This window comes from Dasypus novemcinctus, chromosome 21 (genome assembly GCF_030445035.2).
Source record: "Dasypus novemcinctus isolate mDasNov1 chromosome 21, mDasNov1.1.hap2, whole genome shotgun sequence".
Classification (NCBI taxonomy): domain Eukaryota; kingdom Metazoa; phylum Chordata; class Mammalia; order Cingulata; family Dasypodidae; genus Dasypus; species Dasypus novemcinctus.
This window is the reverse complement of record NC_080693.1, coordinates 19362578-19377253: the sequence shown is the minus strand read 5'-3', so window position 1 is coordinate 19377253 and position 14676 is coordinate 19362578.

Here is a 14676-nt window from a genome sequence, read left to right as displayed (position 1 = left end):
TAGAAATAGGAGTGAGAACTGGCCATTAAGTTTGGAAAGATATAATATGTGGTTGAGCTTGACAAGAATGGTTTCATTAATTGGCGCAACCTAAGAAGGATTTCACTTTTCTCAGGTGGAAAATACTACCCATACATAGCATGTTTATTTCCTAATGGAAATGACCTAATAGAGAGGAAGATAATCACAGGTTGTAGAGAGGTTTGGCAAGAAAAGGGGAACAGAGAAATGGAGTGGAAACTTTGAGGGAAAGTGGGGAGAGAGTGTTTGAAAGGTGAGCTATTTCATAATTTGTGTTAATTAAATAGACTCATTTTATGGGGGAAGAGAGAGAATTGCTGGAATTAAGTCCTTGGGTAGGTGAGAAATGAAGGGATCTGCTACCCAACCAAAGGAAATGGCCACGGACAGAAGCAGAAATTAATGATGAAAATATGGGTATAAGTTCAGGATGGGAGGATGAGTTGTTGTATTCTTTCAAAGTGTCTCACATTCTGAACACCTACCACTTTCTATTTCTCAAGCTCACTTACTCGATTGGTCCCATTTTAGTATTTCATTTCTTTCATCAGGAACCTGAAATTCATTTTTCTGCCAACTTTTCCCTGCTCATTTCTATTACCTCTTGGTGTAGTGAAGGGGCTGGCAGAGGAGGTTTGAGGTAGGGTAGGAAGGTATGAAATTGTGTTATTTAATATCCGGAAAGTAAATTTACTGGGAAATACTGTGCAGACTTGGCATTTGTGGTCATGAACTTAAAGTGTAACAATGTAGTACAGTTGCTTATTTTTTTTTTTTTGAGTCATGTTCAGTTGCCTGGATAGAGGGTAAAGTAGATAAAAACTTAAGATTAACTAATGTGGAATTTATTAGGAATACTATAAAATGAAAGAAGAAAAGAAAGTTAAGGAAGGATGCAAGGTGGGATTGTATGAAAGACCTTGAAATCGAAGCTGAGTGGTAGAGGAGAGGCATGAGTGGGTAGCAAATAGTGACAAAAGGTAAACTCAGTAAATTTAAGGGAAGTGACTAGAAAAATCAGAAGATTAGAGGGCAGGATGTTTAAAATTGAGCTTGTAGAGGTAGTGTAATTATTGGTAATGAAAAGATCTAATGCAGTACTTTAAAAACGTTTTTGACTTTGACCCACTGTAAAAAGTATATTTTACATTAAAAGCCCTATTATATATATATATGGACATTTATAAAAATATATATATACACATTATGTATATACCCAAAGACACACATGCATATATGCAAGTGTCATTATATCTTTGATAGTTTTCCAAAATAGTACTGATCCTTAATATTGAGATGCACTAAGATGCACTCTGGTATTTTCCTGTGTATTGTACTATACTGTACTCCACTCCACTGCACTATATTTCATTTACAAATTGTGGGTTGCAACCTATTTAATTAATTCAAGACATAATAAGGGGTATGACTTGCAGTTTGTAAAACACTAGTCCAAAGTATGACAGTGAAGAGATGGGGTAAAGGAAAAGATTATTGGAGTTGAGGAAGTCATACAGAGAAACCTGGATTTGAGATGGATGTTCTCCTTGTGAATGTTGAGGTCACCACAACTGAGTGAGGTAGCCATCATCTTTTCTATCGGTACCTGTAGCTACTATCCACCTGTAGTATTTCAATTGAATTTTTAACAGTTTTCTTGAGGAATACTTGATAGTCAATAAACTGCACATATTTAAAGTATACGATTTGATGGTTTTTATTTCTGTCTCCATGAGTCCATCAGCACTATCGAGATAATTGTGATGGTTAAGTTCATGTGTTAGCTTGGCCAGGTTTCGCTGTCCAGCTGTTTGGTCAAGCAAGCACTGTCCTGATTGGTACTAGGAGGACATTGCATGGACTTAAATCATCAGTCAGTTCATTGCATCTATGACTGATTACACATCGACCATCACCTGAGGAGATTGCCTTCAATAATGAGAGAAGTCTCACCCAATCAGTTGAAGGCTTTTAAAGGAGAAGTGATGACTTCTGCAGTCAGAAGAGAGAATTTCCATCTCTACTCCAGCCAGCCAGCTTCTCTTGGGGAATTCACTGAAAACCTTCATTGACCTTCCCAGCTTGTGGCCTTCCCTACAGAAATTTGGACTTGCCCATTTCTATAGTTCTGTGAAAGAGTTCTTATAAAAATCTCATAATATTTCATATATCTCCTGTCAGATTTTGGATTGTATGGATTTAAATTGCAGAGCTCAAGCAGATATTTAACTGTGATATTGGAGAATGGGAAATTATTGTATTAGGGTCCAATAATGAACATATCCATCATCCCAAAAGGTTTTGTTGAGCCCTTTGGTAATCCCTTCTCCCACACCTCGCCCATCCCACCCGCCACCGGCTGCCTGGCTCCTGATCTGCTTTCTGTCACTATACATTAGGTTACATTCACTAGAACTTTCTGGAAATCAAATGGCATGCATTATATGCCCTTTATGATCTGTCTTCTTTCACTTAGCATAATTATTCTAAGGCTCATCCATGTTGTTATGTGTAGCAATGCTTCATTCCTTTTCAGCGCTCAGTAGGTTTCCACTGTGTGGATTTACCGCAGATTGCAGATTGTGTTCTCGGTCAATCTGTGAATAAGTATGGACAAATGGAGTTGAGGCCGGCTAGCGTAGGAAACGAGGGAAAGCGGCTGGTCAGGACAAAGCCGTAAGCATCACAGCTGAGACCTTGCAAAGAGCATGGCCAGGAGACCCGCCTGGAGACCCCCTGAGAGAAGGCGGCCTGTCCGAGAACAAAGCTGCAACCATTACAGCCCAGAGACCTGCCAAGGCTCAGGTCACGAGGTCCCGTCTGAAACTCCCCAGCTCAAAAGAACCCCGGGTAACGCCCAACAGCAGGGCCTGCCCATGGCGGGGCGCGGGGCCCCTGAAAGCTGACAGGTGCAACCTGAGTGGTTCATAGCATAAACCAACAGGAAGGCGGGGAAGCAACCAAGGAGCACAGCAAAGAGCTGAGATGGCTCTTTAAGCTTGGGAAGGGGGGCGAGGAAAGAAGGGCCCTGGAGAAGCTGGCCCCAGGGCCCTGGCGCAGGCCCACGCTCAAAGCTCCAGGGTGCACTCTCGCTTTCTCTCTTTTCTCAGCCAACCCTTTACTTGCCCTGCTTATCATGGCGGGTCTTTAAATTCCTTCTTGCACCATAGCCAAGAACCTAGAACCCCGGCCCCAGCAACATCTTGTTTCCAGTTTTTGGCTATTACAAATAAGCTGCCATGAGCGTTTTTGTACAAGTCTTTGTGTGGACAGATGCTTTCGCTTCTTGGATAAATACCAAGGAGTTGACTGGCTGAAGCATGGTTTCTGGATAAGTTGTATGTTTTCTATTTCAAACAGAAATCAACATGTGCTCTACCCCCCAAGTCAATACAGAAATAAACTGGTCTTCTGCCTAGACTATGTAAGCCAACTGCGGAATCTGTTTGATTGCATCATTGCCTACTTGCGTACTTCAATGAAGGTTTAATTTCCCGTTCTCTAGTATCACAGTTAAATATTTGCCTGAGCTTCTGCAATTTAAATCCATACAATCCAAACTCCCGTATCTTTCTAAGAATTCTATTTAGAAAGCCCAAATGCTTCTAATGAGGGAAAATACTATTATTTTTCTTTAAATGTGTTTGTAACAGGTACTCGAATGCTTTATATTGTAGTACTGCAAAGATATTAACTCAGTAATTTACTTACACTGGGCTGCATTTGATTCACGGGTAGATTGTGATTTAGGGGATCTGATTTGGTGGGTAATTAGCAAAGATAGGTTTCGATTATATCATTTTGAGGGAAAAGACAAAAGGGCTAAGGTTTACTAAAGTCAGTCAGCCTGAGAATCCTCTGAAGGGCTTGTAAATTACCTATTGCTGGGTCTCAACCCCAGAGTTTCTAATTCAGTATGTCTGGGGTGAGGCAGAAAATGTGAGTTTCTAACAAGTTTTAGCTAAGTTTGCTGGTGGAAGGGCAGCGTTTTAAAATCACTATAGTAGCAGATACACGTGGGGCAGACCTGTGTTCAAATCACAGCACAATTTTCCAGCACCTGTGGGGCCCTGGGCACATTATTCTGGGCTTCTGCTCTCTAAAATGGACATTAATAATGCCGTAGAGAATTTTATGGAAAAAATATAAAGATGTGTCATTATAGTCAAGAATCCAGAAAGAATTATATGTTTCTATTTATATTTATGGAAAAAATCTGTTCAAAGAACAAGTGAAAAATTAACAGGAAATTTTTTTGGAATGATTCCGTGAGTATTGAAATTACTAAAAAGACAATATTTTGTGTTTAGAGAGTTACATGCAAACATGCTGGAAAGAGATGATTTTAAAATATATTAATTTAAAGAGAAAAGTAGGATTTGAAATATATTTTGTTAATAAATTCTGGAGGTAACTTTAACAATAAGTAACTGAGATAAAAATTCACATATATTTAATTTAAAGTTTTAATGGTTTGGGGAAAGATGGAGTTCCCATTTACAGCACCAGCTGAAATAAATAAAAAAACAAACATAGCAAAGGCTATGCTGAAAAATAAAATGCTGAAACCAGGGGAAGTAAACTTTGAGAAATATCCAGATTGAAAACATCAGATTCAAATATCTCTTCAAGAACATGTGACTCTATGAAAGGAAAAACAGAAAACCCCTGCAGAATTTTATACCCAGCCAATTTGTTAATCTCAAATAAAGACAATAAGACCCAGGAATTTTGACATCCACATATTCTTCCTGCAAAATGAATTGAAGACACAATTTAACCAACTAAAAAAACCTCAAAAATAAAGAAGTTACAAAAGGATGCTCAAACAGCATTCGTAGGCATAATAAATGTACTAAATGTTATAATTCTTGAAAGAAATGTGATGTCAAAAATTAGGAATTTAATTTTGATGAACTTAGAGAAAAATCCCAAGATATGTTAGAGAGGAGAGGAAATGTAACTGATATCACCTTTCATGGAGAGGAAACAAATACAGTTTCATTTTTAAAGCTTTTAAATGAATAAGTTTAAATCAATTATCAAAGAAACCATTAATAGAAATAGAGGCATACAATATATGTTACAAATTAACACACATGTGTTCAACAGTCCCACAGTTTATGGTGAAATACAGAAAAGAAAGAAGATAGAAGGGAAGCAAAACAAACAAAAAGAGTTGATTAAAATTATTGACATTGAATCAAATATACCCATTAAATCTTAATATAAAAGATATATACTCACCTATTAAGGCCAAAAGATTTTTGAATTGGGCCAAAAGACAAACTGAAGAATATAATTTTTAAATATGTTTAATATTTTATGTATGCATGTATACATAAATTTCTACCCTGTAAGTAGATATCCCTTTATAAAAATTGACCATATTAAGCTCCAAAAATTCTCATTTTTTTAAAAAAGCACAAATTGCATAAATCATTTTCTCTGACCTCAATACAGTAAGAAAAAATGATAACAAAGACAAAATCACATGACTAGAAACTAAAAGAATATTATCCCAGTGAATATGGGACAAACAAAAACAAAACCCAAACTGCACAATCCGCTCTTGATACCAGCATTTACTGAATGCTTACCATGGCAGGATATTCTCCCCAGTACTCTGCAAGCTCTGCAGGAAGCCTAAGAATCAGGATTTCAGCGAATCCCTGGGGAAGAGCATGAGTTCTGGCACTGAGTTACCTGGATTTAAACCCAACTCCGCCACAAATTAACTGCCTGATCTTAGAGAAATGGATTACACTCTCTGAGCCTCAATGCTGTTATCTGCAGGATGGGGATAATAATATGTGATAGAGTTATTGTGAGCATGAAATGAGTTGATAGGTACAAAGGGTTTAAGAGGGTGTATGGCTCAGAAAATACCCCATAAATAGTAACTATTGTTATTGCTATTACTGCACATTACAGGCTCTTTAGGTATGATGATAAGAATGTCACATAGACAAATTTATTTGATATGTATTTTATGTCTCGTTTTGTGGATGTCTAAGGAATAGTGATAAAAGAACTTAAAACAAGCACTTCCCTTTGAGGAGAATGGTGAACTGTGAGCTCAATGACAGCAAAAAAACAAACAAAAAACAACCAAGAAAACTCTTGTCTTGCTAACTACTGTTTCCCCAGGCCAAGGTGGAGTATTCTCTTTTTTTATTTTTTTAAGATTTTAAAAAAAAATTTTTTTTAATTTTTATTATTTATTTATTTATTTCTCTCTCCTTCCTCCTCCCCCACCCCGCCCCAGTTGTCTGTTCTCTGTGTCTATTTGCTGCATCTTCTTCTTTGTCTGCTTCTGTTGTTGTCAGCGACACAGGAATCTGTGTTTCATTTTGTTGTTGTTGCGTCATCTTGTGTCAGCTCTCCATGTGGGCAGCGCCATTCCTGGGCAGGCTGCACTTTCTTTCACGCTGGGCAGCTCCCCTTACGGGGCGCACTCCTCGCGCATGGGGCTCCCCTACGCAGGGGACACCCCTGCATGGCAGGGCACTCCTCGCGCGCATCAGCACTGCGCATGGGCCAGCTCCACACGGGTCAAGGAGGCCCGGGGTTTGAACTGCGGACCTCCCATGTGGTAGACGGATGCCCTATCCACTGGGCCAAGTCCACTTCGCAGAGTATTCTTTAGGTAATAATTTTCAATCTAGTTAGGAACATAAGGTAGACCCTTGAAAGGCTCATTAACAATAAAAGGAAGAAAATAAATGCTTATGAAAGAGAAAGAATTTGACTAAAGTAATGTCAAATGGAAGAGAGTGAAGATCTAATGGAAATTTATCCTGGGACTCATATAAATGATTGCATGTAATTTATAAATTTCATTTTAAGTTTAGTGCAAAATGGCCTGATAGAATTATAATGGACTAGAAATTTAGACAAGACAGAGGTCTCTGATGACTGGAAGGACCGGGAGGCTGAACGGAGGAAGTGTTCTTAATACCCAGGGTTTGGACAGGTGAATGCAAAAGGAGCGGCCGTCCAAGCAAGGGAAGACCATGAGTGATGCCATGAAGGTAAGAGTGCACCTAGGCAGAACGGATTTAATGGGTCTAGGAAGAAAAGGCAACTCCTCCAGAAGTTTGGGGAAGAGGGTACCCTGGCTGAGTTCTCTTTAGCAACTGGAGTCTGCTGGCGCCCTTTTAGAGGTCTTCCTTGAGTTCAGGAGTGGAAGACCTTGCCTACATATAGGATGTCCAGGGTCACTTAACAAGGGGCTCATTATGTCTTTGGATTTGGATGAGCCCAGGAGCCCAATGAGAAGTAATGCAAACTCACAGGGTAGGGTAGGGCTACCTATTTACAAACCTGTCTGAGCGTCTTAGAAGTATGCGTGTGTGTGCTGGTGCAGTTTACAGGGAAGGATGACTACAGACATGTGGGTAAAATGGGAAATTCTGTACTGTAATGTTACTACGGTAAAACATCTTTTTAAAAAAGTATGCATTGGGAAGCAGATGTGGCTAAACGAGTTCGGTGTCCACCTACCACATGGGAGGTCCCAGGTTCGGGTCCCGGTGCCTCCTAAAGAAGACAAGCAGATGCCACACCGCCGCAATGAGCAGATGCCTAACAAACAGATACCACAAGCCAGCAGACGCTGCAGCCCACAGGGAGCGGATGCGGCTCAGGCCGTTGGGCACTCACCTCCCATGTGGGAGGTCCCAGGTTCGGTTCCCGGTGCCTCCTGGAGAAGGCGAGCAAACAATGAGCAGAGAGATGAGAGAACCATCTGGGGGAGAGAGGAGATAAATAATAATAATGACAAAGTAAATTTTTTAAAAAAGTATGTATTGTCCATTGACTGATGGATGGATAAACAAAATGTGGTAAATCCATACAAAAACAAAAAGAAAGAAAAGAGGTAGATTGCTGAGAGGAGATCGCCACAGAGAAGAAAGGCAGAAGGACTCTGATGTGAGTGCCCGATTCTGGACACACCTGAGAATGGCAGAAACAAGGCAGGGGCTCCAAGTGCAGTGACACGTTGTGCTTGAAATACCGCCTTCCCAGAGTCTCTTTGGGCAACGAAAATAAAAATGGCTTTTTGAAAAAACCGGGTCACTTTTCTGGGGTCATCTCTTCTTAGAGGATGGGATGGGAAACTCTGGGGACCTCAATCACTAAAGGTCCCCATGCCTCTGTTTCCAAACGTGGAGTGGGAACTAGAAAGAGCTTCTCACAGCATAGAGGAACGAGTCCTAGATGTGAGGAGACACATGGACAAGCGTTCCAGGTCATGGTAGAAAAGTGAGACCAGGCACCCAAGCCATCAAAGGTCAAAGGTTGTCACCCAAGGAGGTGAACTACAAAGGTAGTCAGACAGCATCACAAGAGAAGGGGCAGCAGCTGGAGAAGAGGGCGTGCAGCTCTGGTCAACCCACAGATTACCCAAAACCTCAGTCTTTTGGACAAGGGGACCCAGATTTTGCCGTTGATCAAACTCACCTAGGACACTTGGTAGGAATGCTGGAAACCTGGCTTCTCCCATAGCTATTGACTCAGTGTCTCCATGGGACAGCCTGGGAAGTTCTATATTTAATAAGCTCTCCAGCTTATTCTCACCACCAGGAAAATTGGGGCAACATTGACTTAAGGGACCTCGGGAAAGGCGCAAGGGTGGAAGGTGGGAGTCTGGCCGCGCAGCATGCCGAGGCTATTGACACAGCAGAACTGTTAGAGTGAGTGATGTTAGCTGGTGGGACATAGAGGACATTTGGGTGAGAGCTGTAAACAATTTAGAGTTGACATGCTTTGCAGATGTCAGCCTGTATCTGTGGCATGCATTAAATAGGCCACAAATCCTAGGCAAGAGGGACAGTCTGCCATCAGCAAATGTGTCATAAGTCTTTCCTCCTAAGAAGTTTCTTGATGACAGTGTAGGAGACAAATCTAAATATTCCACTGAGTCAATGTTGTCTCTAGCAGATTTACAATTTCATCAATAAAATAGGCACTTTAGTCAAATGAACTGCATTGGAATAACAATATTAACCACCTGACAGCTTTAGAAGTTATTTATCTGTCCTTCCCTATACATGTCTACATACATTTTTCTACCAATAGAAAAATAGAAATATGTATAGAAATACAGATATATTCCTTTGAACAGCTACCAGCTTCCATTTAAACATATCTCAATTCTCTAATGGCATTCTAAACATAAAATACGTAAAGTGTGCCATAAGTTTGTCAAGCAAATCTTTGGGGCCAGAATAAGGTTTCCTCGCCCCAGAAGACAAACCTTTTGCACAGGGCAGAGAGAAAAAGACTGACGGGAGCTGCTGGGGAGACGCTCTGTGCCTCTCTGTGCATTATATAAATAGTGCCTGCATTGAAAGTCGAACCTTTGCCACTCCTCTAATATTAATTTGCATTTCTTCCCTTATATCGGTCGGACTGAAGCTTACGGAAAGTGCGGTGCTTTGGCCCACCAAGAGAGAAAGTCATTCAAGTAAACGTGCATTTCTTTTTTGGAATGCTCCCCTTTCCCCTCCTTTTCTCCCTCCCTCTTCACCTTCACCCCTCTCTCAGTCCAGCCCTGCCCTGCCCTTTAAAAAAGGTTGCGTTAGTTCTTTACAAGTGAGCAAGAACAGAACCAAATGTTTCACATCTGCTCTCCGAGTTCACGGATTAGCATGAGAATGAGGGGCCAGTGTTTCAATGATGCACAGTCCAGTGGAGGAGAATGGGGGCTCAAGGCTGGTGTCAGAGAGCCCTGGCGCTCCTGCCAGATGTCCTAGACCCAGGACTCAAAAGCGGTGAACCCGGGGCTTTAACAAATCACCTTTCTCTGGGCCTAATCACTCAAGAAAAGGTTTTGTTGTGGCTTTGGAGAGGGTCAGGTTGGCATTTCTCCAATGATCTGTAGCCTCGCTCAACCCCTCTTGCCTTCGCCCTTGCAGGCTTTCTAAAGAGCCTTCTTCTTTCTTTCCTCCACATGCAGGGCTCCGGGGGCAAAAGCTGCAAGCAGAGTGGCCCCAAGGCAGCGGGGCAGCAGGGGCTCATTAATCAGTGATAGCCGTGTTGCCGGCCTATCGTTTACACACACGCTCTCGCTCTGAACAATGAAGACTTTAGCAAGAATAAAATGACTCAGTGGGCATGTGCAAGGTCAGGCTTAGTGGCAAGATGGTTCCAGCGTGATGAGAGCTGGAGGAAGCCTGCTGTGTGCAGAGAAGGTCCATGCGCTGTAGCATCTCTGGACCAGCAGCACCAGCTTAACCTCAGCTTGTTAGAAATGCAAATTCTCGGTTCCCTCCTGACCTCACTGAATCAGAAACTCTGGGGGGGGGGGGGGGGGGGGGGGGGGGGCCCAGCAACTGGGTTTTAACACATTGTCCTGGGGATTCTGTCTCTAGAAGTTCTTCTTACTCCAAACTAAAGACCCTGTAGGAAAGTGTATCTTTGTTTTATTCTCTGATTTTTATATCCAGGCCTCAGCCCTATCCTTTAGGGTCATCCCAATAGGATGGGTGAACGGCCATCCCGATTTTCCTGGGAATGGGGAGTTTCCTGGGATGGGGAACTTGGTGTTAAAACTGGGGTAGTTCCTGGGCACACGTGGACCAGGTGGTCACTCAGCTGAGGGGCAGGAATGGAGGTCCTTGAACCCAGGCACTGTACCTTCATTTCCCCTGCTGTTCTATTACCTAGTGGGGGAGAAGGAGAAACAAAGGGGGAGTGAAGAGGCAACCAGCAGCAAAGGAGAGTCTTTTAGTAAGGCGCATGCAACGGAGGGCTCAAAGCCCAAAACAGATAAAATAAAAACAACTGTGAAGAGGCCCATGGATTCCATATGAAAAAAAGTCTCCTCTGACAAGTAAGTGATTTTTCTGTCTCTAGGGAAAAAACCTAGACGTTTCTTTCCGTGCTGGTGACCAGAAGGTACATTCATCGTTGCCTTTCTATAATCTCCTCAGCAGAAAATCATTATCTGCTGAATCACACCATCCTTTAAACTACCACCCTACATTTTACTTATTTCAACTAGGACAATGCAATAACTTTGTACATGTTTATCTTCACGGCTAGTACAAATATATACATATGCATAAGCAGAGAAGATTAGCATATCTGGTTGAAGATACATATATATCTGTTTGAATATACATATATATCTATTTAGACAGTGTTAGAGGTTTGCACCAGTTAACAAGCTGTACCTCAGTTTCCCCTGATATGCACTGGAAAAAAGGTAATCCCCCTCCCCCATGTCTGAGGGCAGGGCACTTTCCCACAGGTTAAACAAAAGAACCCCACAGAGACAAAAGTAAAGGGAAATGAAAATCTTTACTACCACTACCTGCATATCAGAGGGAAATGGAAATAAAAACCTTCACTATTGACATATCCTTTAATCTCTGCAAATGAAAATAAACATCTGCTCCTGCAGCATTCCAAAAAACCGTAAACTCCCTCAACCCTCTCTTACTACCTCACTCAGACCCTCAACCCCCCCTCCTACTATCATTTTCCCCACCCAGGAAATTTCTGTATAAATTTAAGCCCCGCCTTCCAGGAGGGGGCTAAAGTCTCTAGTCAGACCCCCCACCGTGTTGGTGGGGGGACTGAAGTCTGTTCTTCAAACCCCCTCTGTTGGGAGAGCTTCTCAATAAATACATTCTCTGCCTGTGGTCAATCAGTCTCCGTGTCCCAGTAAACACCGTTTTTCTCCAACAGATAGATATCTCCATGATATCTATATCTGGATGTAGGTGGTCCAAAGAGAGATCTGAGCCAGAGATATAGTTTTGGGAGTTGCCTGTCTTTGAGGTGGTTTATAGAAAAGGAAGAACTGCCTTGTAAGTCAGGGGTCTGCTAGCTGATGGGATGTGGAGTAGAAGTGGATGGAAGGATTGGTCTCACTACGGAATGGAGGGGATGCTGATGGGAAAGGTGTGGAAAGTTCGTGGCATTGATTGCTAAGGTGCTTGACCCTGAAGGAGGTCTAGTCCAAGAGAAGTGATGTGACCTGCTGCTGTTTCAGGCTTGAGAGACAGCATTTGGTCCCTGAAATAAGGAGAGAAGGCTGGAAGTGTCTGTGGGGAGACATGCTAATTTTTGCATAGATGAGAATGCTGTTAAACCCTGGATTGAATTTGGGAATGATTTGTTCAAAAATTAAAGAAAAACAAGAGAAAGGGGAAAAGTATAGGGTAGTAGAAGGAGCAAAGGTTTTGCATAGTAGCAAGAGCACAGATTTTGGAACTAGACAAAGTTGGGTTCAAGTCATGCTCTTGAACTTATTGTGTGACCTTGGGAAAATTACTTAAGCCCCCTTTCACTATAAATTGGGATGGATAATGTCTGTTTTGTCAGTATTGTTTTGAGAATTAAAGTAATAGAGGCAGCGTACACTGTGCAGTACCTGGTACACAGTAGATACTCCATAAATGCTGAGAATCGATATGATACAGTAGGCAGGGTTTGGAGTTTTGCTTCAATACAGATTAGGCTTTACTCTTAACTCTGACACCTATAAGCTATGTAACTTCAGCCATATAACCTTCATCTGTGAAATTAACTCAATTGTATTTACCTCTCTGGGGTAGTTTTAAGAATTAAATGAGATGACACACATTGTGCTCAGATTGGACATCTTCCCTCCTTCCTCATATTTGTTAACTACATCTTCTCTGAATTCCCACATCACTGCACTTGAAATTCTGCCATCCTCTGCTATGTGTGATCATTGTATACATGCCGCCTCCCCATTTCTCTGTAAGTTCCCTTTGTTCATCGGTGTATCCCTGTGTCTTAGTTTACCAAAGCTGCTATGATAAATACTGCACAATGGGATGGCATAAACAATAAGCATTCATTGTCTCATGGTCTTGAAGGCTGGAAATCCAAAATCAAGATGTCAACAAGGCTCTGAATTCTCCTGGAGTTGGCAGCATTCTGGTGATGGCAGCCCTCAATCACAAGGCCATCTCTCTCTCTCTCCAAACTGACTTCTTCTAACTTCTACTTCTTCTGACTGCATCCAAATTTCCTCTCTTTATAAGTCCTCTGGCCAGACAGATAAAGATCCATTTGATTCAATTTGGCCATAGCTTAACCAACAATAACATCTTCAAAAGGTCCTATTTACAAATGAGTTCACACCCATCAGAATGTGGACTGAGATTTGAACATATCTTTTGTGGAGAAGATGATTCAATACCCAAAACCCTGTTCATCTCTAGCACATTATGTGGCCTTGAACCCTGAGATGAAATGAGCCTCAGAAAATGGACATCTGGTAATTGTGCTGTCCAAGACCGATTAACTTCAAAGTCCTGGCTGGGCCTGGGAAAATCAGGGCTGTGAAGGCCTACAAGGTTCACTGATTTTCTTCTGCCCATGCACGATCAGGGCAGAGATGAGGGTTTGGGGCTTGGAGGTGGCTGTCCCACCTCCTGGTGAGCTCTCTACAGCCCCACATTTCCTCCTACTGTTTCCTACCCAGTGTCTGTGAGGGGTGGGTGCCATGTGGGATGGTGTCAGTTTGGGACTTCATAAGACCTATTTTGTTTCTGTGGTTCTGCTGTTCTGCAGGCAGCAGAGAGTGAGGGAAAGAATATTAGAGTGAATCAGCTCCAGTTGCATGAATTGGGCAAGAACCACAGCCACCTCTACCACCATTTATGAAGCACTCAGTGCCTCCAAACACAACATCCCGGTTGGTCCTGGCTGCAGTTTCGTGAGGCAGACATGGAAGGCAGTGTTCTCTTGCTTTTGCTTTGTTTTTTCAGCTGAGGACATCGTGAGGTGGTACCACACTAAGATGTGACATAAAGGCTAAGCAAATTGCTTGGTATTACTTGGCAGGTGTATGCCACAGTTAAGACTCTCAACAAGTCCAATTCCAAAGCTGACATACTACTCTGCTTCATCCAAGTCACTTCATTTTCACCTTGGTTTCCCAACGCAAAATGAAGGAATTCTATGCTGGGAGCTCTACAAAGTCCCAACAAGAGCAAACCACCTTTGGTTCTAATATCGTGCTCTTCCAGAGTTCTGAGAGGTGGATCATGGTGTGGTGTAATAATATTTCCCAAGTACTCTCCTGACACATTTTAAGGGCACGGCTAAAAAGTCTTAATTCCCCCTTGTGGGCAGTTTGCTAAGCCCACACTCCAACCATCTTCCTTCCCAGGTTATAGCTGTCTTGGACTACAACACGCATGCTCAATTACCCGAAGACCCAGATTTCAAACATCTCAGTATGGCCCGTTCTCCCTAGAGCTCATGGAATTATTCAAAATACCCACTGGACAAGAAGCCCATGAAACCTAACTTAGTCCACCCTGCTCGCCATCCCTAACAGCCTCCTGCACTTGCAGCTCGCTTTGCCTCAGTGCAACCCTGCGTGGCTCTGCCCCGTGTGGCAGCCTTTTCTCCCTTGGTGCTAAAGGTAACAAAGAGCCCTGCCTTTAGGTAGAACTACCCATAATCACACCTAATATATAGTAACATTATGAAACACAAGGTTCAGAGCACGCACTTGGAGGCAGTCTGCAGGCGTTTGAATACTGGCTCTTAGCTGTGTGACTTTGGGGAGGTCACTTACCACCTAGATGCCTCAATTTCCTCTTTTGTGAAAGGGGATAATGACTTCAGGGATGTAAACAAGTTGGAACTGGGCGGGCA